Source organism: Paramormyrops kingsleyae, chromosome 4, assembly GCF_048594095.1.
Source record: "Paramormyrops kingsleyae isolate MSU_618 chromosome 4, PKINGS_0.4, whole genome shotgun sequence".
Lineage (NCBI taxonomy): Eukaryota > Metazoa > Chordata > Actinopteri > Osteoglossiformes > Mormyridae > Paramormyrops > Paramormyrops kingsleyae.
The window spans coordinates 33,290,248-33,298,191 of NC_132800.1; positions in this window are offsets into that span (position 1 = coordinate 33,290,248).

Genomic DNA, 7,944 nt, shown 5'->3' on the forward strand with positions numbered 1-7,944 from the left:
ACTATAGCTCAATAGGTAACTTCTTTTGTGTTATATATACATATATATATATATTTTAAACTTGTTTAAACAAGCGTTGGCGGCTGCTTTGACTGGGCCAATTTTATTTTCACATCCTTGCGCTCAAACAAATCCGATTACTTATGACTATCGGAAGCAAAACACATTGAAATTCTACTAGCACACATTGCCATTTAACCTGTCTGACACTATCTCTGTCACATCTGGGCCACCAATGACAATACTGTGCTGGGTCACTGGGGCGGGGGGGGGGGGTGGGGTATTACAGGAACGCGCAACCTTCAGCTTTTCATGTGTCTCAGTGTTTGACTGCCAATGTAGGGATCAAATTAATTTCAGGATATAATCTAATCAGGTCCAGACAGAACATCTTCCCGTTCGTCCCAGGTCAGCCGAATTAATTGAGAATTGTGTGAAGGTGTCTTGTTCACGCTCTTGTTCAAGCTCTGGTGGTGTCTGAAATGAAACAGCATGTACATAAAGTGTAAAATGTGCTCTAATTTGAGATGTTTGAAATGTGGTGTATATTATTACAGTATTGCAGCACATTAAAGATCAGATTCAATCTCCGCTCCCTCTGGCAAATCCATTCTGCTGTAAAACAGATTTTCTGTGCTAGTTAGCTGAAGATGTTCTGGATATAATCGGTCCATGGTGAACCAAATTAGCATTCAGCATTTTGTGCTTTATTCCTCTTTGTTGTAAAATAAATATTGTCTGTACCATGGCAACCTCAAAACGCTAGTTAGCGTAATGATTGATACAGACCCAGATACCTGTATGGAAGGTGGTGAATATGACCGCAATAATGAAATTAAATTTCTCGAATGACTGCATGATTTAACATCATTGTGTTTGTCTAAATTTTTAATGAAAATTATATACAGGTCAAACTTTTGTTATGGATTATGCGATTGTCATTACCATAGCTACTTTGAGCAGATGTTTCCAATAGTTAATATTTTAAAAGATATTTTTAGAATAATATATATATATATGGTTTAATTCTGTTTCACCTAATATTATAATTAAGATTACATTTAGTTTACCCATTGGGGCCTACGTGTCACTGATGTGTTGAATATACTATTGCAATATGCTCACATCTTGCCAACATACTGTACAAACACTCCCCTTTTCCAGGATACTGAATGGACTATTCCAATTTCTTGATCATTGTTTTCACCTGTGCCCTGTTACTTGTTACATTTAAACCCCTGTGGTCTTTCTTTAGCTGCAGAGTTTCTCGTTCAGATTATAGTCTGAAAATTACTTCTGGGTTATCATTTGGATTCTTACAATTTACTCTGTAGCTCTTTCTGTGTTAAGAAAGACTTTGCCATGGATAAAGACCAGAGTTAGTAGGCTTAAACACTGCCAGTAGGATGCAAGTTTTGTTGTTAGGACAGCAGCTATGAGATATCACCCAATCCTTAGATGGATCAGGATCAGATACAGACTACTGACCCTGACAAATTTAATTTATGGTCATAGATACTCCCAGGTTTGATGTAGTGTTAGACCTGCCACGATTCATGTCGTACAATCCTATTATCAAAAAAGCATGGAAATATTGACGCTCATTCAGCGGCTGTCATTGCCCAGTTGGATTCAGTCGATGGGTCAGTGGGTAGTTTCTTATGATTTAATGCTTCTGAAGATGTGCAGTAATTGCCTGGGGTTAGGAATACCTTACCCAGCGTTTCACTCTACCTGCATGATCTACAAGCACTGAGAAATCTAATAAGTCTCCCCAAGTATCAAGACGTGTCTCCTTTGTCTGTGCCTCAGACATGGAAAGGTACATTCGGACAGCACTGGGCAAAGGATTAATCCAGCCGTTTACCTCTCCTGTTACTCCCAGTTTCTTATTTGTGGAGCTGAAAGCTGCTGATCTACGCCCATGTATCAAAAGAAGAGAATCACAGTTAAATGGTATGATTCATAGTCCTGGTTCCAGCAGCCCTCAAACAACTAAGGGGAGCAAAGCTTTCAAAACGTTAAATATACGAAGTATGGATAATCTGATACAGATTCATGAAGGGGATAAATGGAAGACCAATTTTCAGTGCCTATTATGAATATCTGGTGATGCCTTATGGGCTTGTAAATCCACTTCTGGTATCTCAGGCTTTCATCAGCTGGGTTCTGCATTAGTACCAGGGGAGAGTACTTTTTGTCTACATTCATGATATATTAGTCTATTTTGGCCTTTTCAAATGATTATGAAAGCCAAGTCCCGTTTCTCTATAATACTCCTGAAGCTAGCCAAAAATCCATCCATCCATCCATCCATCCATCCATTATGTGCTGCTTATTCAGGGTCGGGTTATGGGGGCAGCAGTCTATGCAGGGATGTTCAGACCTCCCTCTCCCCAGCCACCTCCTCCAGCCCCTCCGGGGGAATACCAAGGCGTTCCCAGGTCAGCTGAGACATATAATCTCTCCAGCGTGTCCTCGGTCTGCCCCGGGGCCTCCTCCCGGTTGGACATCCCAAAACACCTCCCCAGGGAGACATCCAAGAGGCATTATAGATTGATGCCCGAACCACCTCAACTGGCTCTTTTCCGTACTAAGGAGCAGGGGCTCTACTTTGAGCCCCTTCCAAATGTCCAAGCTCCTCACCCTTTGTCTAAGGCTGAGCCCAGACACCCTGTGAAGGAAACCGCTTGTATTCTCAGTCTCATTCTTTCGGTCTCTACCCAAAGCCATAGATGAGGGTAGGAACATAGATTGACTGGTAAATCGATAGCTTTGCCTTCCAGCTCAGCTCTGTCTGATCCTCACCCTGGCTGCTTCACGTTCAGCTGCAAACCGCCCCACTGCATGTTGCAGGCCCCGATGACGCCAACTGGACAACATCATCTTGAGGTCCCCAAACCGACCCCTCCACTTCTAACCAGTGCCTTGAAATTCTATTCATAAAAGTTATAAACAGAATTGGTGACAAAGGGCAGCCCTGACAGAGTCCAATCCCCACTGAGAACAAATCTGACTTACTGCTGGCAATCCAAACCAGGCTCTTGCCACAACAATGGACCCCATACCCCATACTCTTGGAGCACCTCCACACAATTGTATTCCTTTTCCAGGTCCAGAAAACACAGGTAGACTGGTTGGGCAAACTCCCATTACCCCTCCAGTATCCTTGTGAGGGTGAAGAGCTGGTCCAGTGCTTTGTGACCTGGACAGAATCCGCATTGTCGCGCCTGTATATGAGATTCGACCAACAGACTCCGTTCCAGTATATTTACTCTAAATGTAAGGATAATATTAAGTAGAATTTTATGATTGTTTATCTAACCGAACAACAAGGGAGTGACTATAGTATGGAGGAACCATGTGAATAGTACACAGGAAGGTCTTTTTAATTATGCTCTCTTAGACTATCCTGATAATCAAGTTCTCAAGTTTTTCATGTGTTTGTTTCAACTTGAAAACTGCTTTGGTAATATGAAACTCACATTTCATCCAGATTCTTTATCATAAACTTACAGAGAGGTGTGCCATTTTTCATGATGCATGATGCATTTTTTTTTTAGCATTTCCCCGAATCCACTTTGATGCTGCGACTGGTGCAGAAGTTGCAGAGTCGGTACTTTAATGTGGCCAAGGGGTGGTGTGCTGTGAAGCGTCAGACGGTCGTCGGCAAATATCGAGGGGGGGTGCCGATATTGTGGCTGGAGCAGCTGCAGGCTGCTGCTTTGATGGATGGTGAAGGTCTGTTACGTGCTCGTTCTTGGAAAAACCTCGGAGTGTTTACCGTGTCCCCCATGTCAAACTTCTCAGGGGGGTGTCGAGACAGCCTGGGTAGCTATCACAAATAAAGTGTGTGTTTGTAAATTTTTCAGTGTGATTGCTGCAAATGTGCCAAGGTTTCCGTCTATACCTCTCTGAGCTGACGTTAATGTATATTAGTGCAAATGTTGATTTGACAAAGTTTGTTGGTGCAGTTCAGGTCGGTCTGGTATAATTGATTTGCAGAAAAAGTACTTCAAAATGCCAGATGAAATATGGCATTCGACATCAAAGAATGTAAAACCACGAGGGTGTACTGGTAAACAGACTTTGTGAGTTACAGGTTTCCGAGTGAACATTGGTCGCTAAGAGATCCCAGATGTTTCAGGCCTTCCAGAGCTTGACATGTCACAGCTTGGACATAGGGCCTGGATACCTATAGCTATGTCCTACAGGACTTATGCAAAGAAGGCAGCGATATTTCCTTTTTAGATTTACTGGCTACAGTTATTCGTTACTTAATCTCCTTCTGCACAATGTCTGACCACAAATACAGTAGATCCAAGGTCCCATAAGTTGGGACACAGCAGACCTAAATGGTCATAGTAGATCACGTGTAGCTGTAGTAAACATAGTGATTGTCGTGCCAGCTTTATAATGGTACAGTTTATATCCAACTTATAATACTCATAATCCTTCACAGCAATAATAAACATGTACAGCCGTGGAAAAAATTCAGAGACCACAGCACAATTTTTTGTTTCACTCATTTCTCAGTTTATGGGTGCGTGTCTGTGAATAATATATATTTCTTTTGCAAACTTCAGCCTGGTTCTTCCCTGTTTCTCATTAAAGGGCTTCTTCCCTGCTTTATGGGTCTTCAGTCCTGCTTCTAGGAGCCTGATATGAACTGTCCTAGCAGTGCACTTCACACCTGCACGTAATGTTTCCCGTTCCTTTTGAAGGTCACCTGATGTCATCCTATGATTCACGAGAAACTGTCGGATGAGTTAACGGTCTTCTCAGGCATTAGAAAGTCGCTTCTGCCCTTTATCTGGCTGGTTTCTGGTCATTTCCAGTATCTCCTGCTTCACCTTTTGAACCTGGAAGCATCTTGCTGCTCAGTGTCGCCTACTGCCAGCAGAACCACAATTAAACCAGGATTTTAAAATTCTAATTTGTTTAAAAATATAGTGGTCTCCTAATTTTTCCGCAACTGTATGTTAGGCATTTACTTTACTGAACTTTTTTAAATTGTGATTTAAACGTGTACTCTCTCCTACAGAGACAAAGTTTACTGCATAACACTTTGATTTGTCATGCAGGAAGCTGCTTCTCGTCGAGTGTCCCGCATCTCTTGAGTGCAATAGCATATCTCTCGGTTACATTTTATCTTGTGAAATCAAGAGCATGATAACTCCCAAGCTCCACCCTTAGCTTGTGATGCCAGTAATATATGAAGGAAAATTACTGACTTGAAAACGAAACCGAAAGTGACACACGAAAGTGAAACCGAAGTAAACAACACGAAGGCTATTTATACAGTGGAGTACAGGTACAGTATACTGTAGGTGCAGTATATCATGTAGGTATGGGATGAGTATGTATGGTGTTCACATAGCGTCCGACTCACTTATTGGACAGAACATAACCTGGATGTTAAGGGATCCATACCTGTAATATCAGTTGCATTCAAAAACATGATTGTATGTCCCAATGCACCTTCTGACTCCTAAAGGTTTTTCAATCATTGACAGCTGAAATTTTGTATTTTGAGAATTCGACATTTGTACTTCATACTATTATAACAGCAATCTCCATTTAACAGAAAGAGGTCTTCATTATAACCCTTATCATTTGACATAATGTATCTATTGAAATCCCATTAGATTGGGATTTCAATGGGTACAATACCGAGATCCTTCCACTAATTTGATAACTGAAATAATGTCAGTGAATGTATTTGAGAGAAAATAGAAATGAACAAGGCAGTAATTGATGCTTTCAAGTGATTTGAATAATGTGCATAAAATTTTTCCAGTGTGATACTGCTTAACAGTTTCATTACCAATACACCTAAAATGTTGCAATGCTGTGTTAGATACTGTAGTTCTGCAATGTGTTTTTTTTATTTTATAGGGATAGATTTTGAGAAAATTGACCTTTCTTTGCAAGCTCTTTTCTAGGACACTCCCTGACAGTTTAATAATTGCCTTTTGAATCTGATTCACAATGTTAAATTCAAATTATGAGCACATTTCCCCATTGTAATAAGTTGTGGTTACTCTCATAATTAAATTATACATGAAGCTTTAATTGGCAGTCTTGTTCCCCTAGAAATAAAGAATATATTTAAGGCCAATTATGTGGCCAATCGTAACAAAAAGATGACCTTAGAATCCTATTATGGATGCCAGTATTCAGTAAATAATTATGACAAATTTTTCAGACAACCCTATTGTTATGTGCTGTGCTGATATGCTTAATTTTTTTTTTGTATGAACTCACACTTTGTGTAATATCATTCAAGTCGATATTTTCATGATACAAAAAGTTATATTTAAAAATAATTAGTGATTGTAATATATTACTGTAAGTTATATATTGTGTGTGTTACTATTTTCCCCAAGTTTACCGAATAATAATAATAATAATAATAATAATAATAATAATATATAAATATGGATACTTATTGATGATTATCCAGGATAATTATGTTCAAAATGACAAAATCCTGACTGTGCAACACTTTGCCAAGCTCAATATATAGACGTAGGTGTCATTATTTGCTTAAATAAACACTGGCTTAGTGTCTTGACTGTTTAACAGGCAGATGGGATTAAACTAGATTGTACCTGTCACACACACATAACACAGTTAACATTTTTTCCATTATTGCTCACACATCATACATACTATAGGCTACCAATTCAAAATATATTTCTATGTATTTTCTAGAATATTATTCTGCTACTACAAATGGTCTGCTGTGTTACTTCAGAGAAAAGCAAACATAAACGCTACGTTTCTCCCGTTTCATTCATTCCATCTACCCTAAGAATGTGTATCCTAAGAATGTTCCATCTGTAATGGTTGGCATAAGGTGAGGAATTATTCTATTGTAGGACATAATGTAAATAATGTACACAATGTGAAGATAAAGCACCGCTAGCCTGTACATCTCCATTCTCTGTGCTCCTGAAAGCTTATCGGCGCTTTATAATAGCTACAGCGATGCAAACATATTGAAATCCCTCTGTGTTTATCTTATGTTAATAAACAACCAAGGCGAATCCTTTGTACTTTTCATATAACTGACAAACTGACGGTCTGTGCTGGTAAGACATTTATTGATTATAGCCTTGACAATAATTCAGAGTGTGAAATATCTCCTTTAACGTTATCTGAGGCTGAAATGCGGTGGAAGCCTTTTCTCCAACACTGATAGGAGAAAAGGGCATTATTGGAAAAGCGATGCTACAGATCTATTAGGCTGTTAATCGCTTCTGCTCGGATGGCTTGGCAATAAAGGGAAGCGGGGGACAGAGTAATTAGGAACATAGACTCATGACCTAAAGCTTGAGGTTTCCAGTCAAGGGAAAGAGCCTTCCCATGTTGTCCTGAATTAACCCGGTTAACATCCAAAATTATGAAACTGCAAGCTAGCCTCTTTGGATAAACACATTTCTTTCAGTAGCTAAGCGAGATCATGTGAAAATAAAGGAAATCCACAATCCCAAATACCGTCCCGGTGTGTGGTTACGGAGCGATTTTTGCATCATTCTTCACTTCTTAATACCCACTTTCTTGGTAGTGTTGAATTTCCTACCCTGTGTTTACAAACTGTCGGGATTTTGCATCGGTTTATTTTTCCAGCAGTTTTAAGCAATGGTATTTTGGGTAAACTGGGAGGCTGAAGAGGGCCTACGCTTCTGAAATTTCCCAATCTGTCCTGTGGTTCAGATTTCCCTGCCACATGGGGCACGTAGCAAAACAGAACATGGCTACTCCAGCCACATTTGGACTATGTATCCACACTTCCTCGACGTTGTGCTACGAAACACTTCCTCTACTAGCCCGATGCCTCCCTATGATCCCTGAATGTTCTTAACGTAATAGTCTTACAGGGTTTGTGCGTTTTTTTTTAGAAGTTATTGCGTAGCTTCTTCACAGCACGTGTGTTTG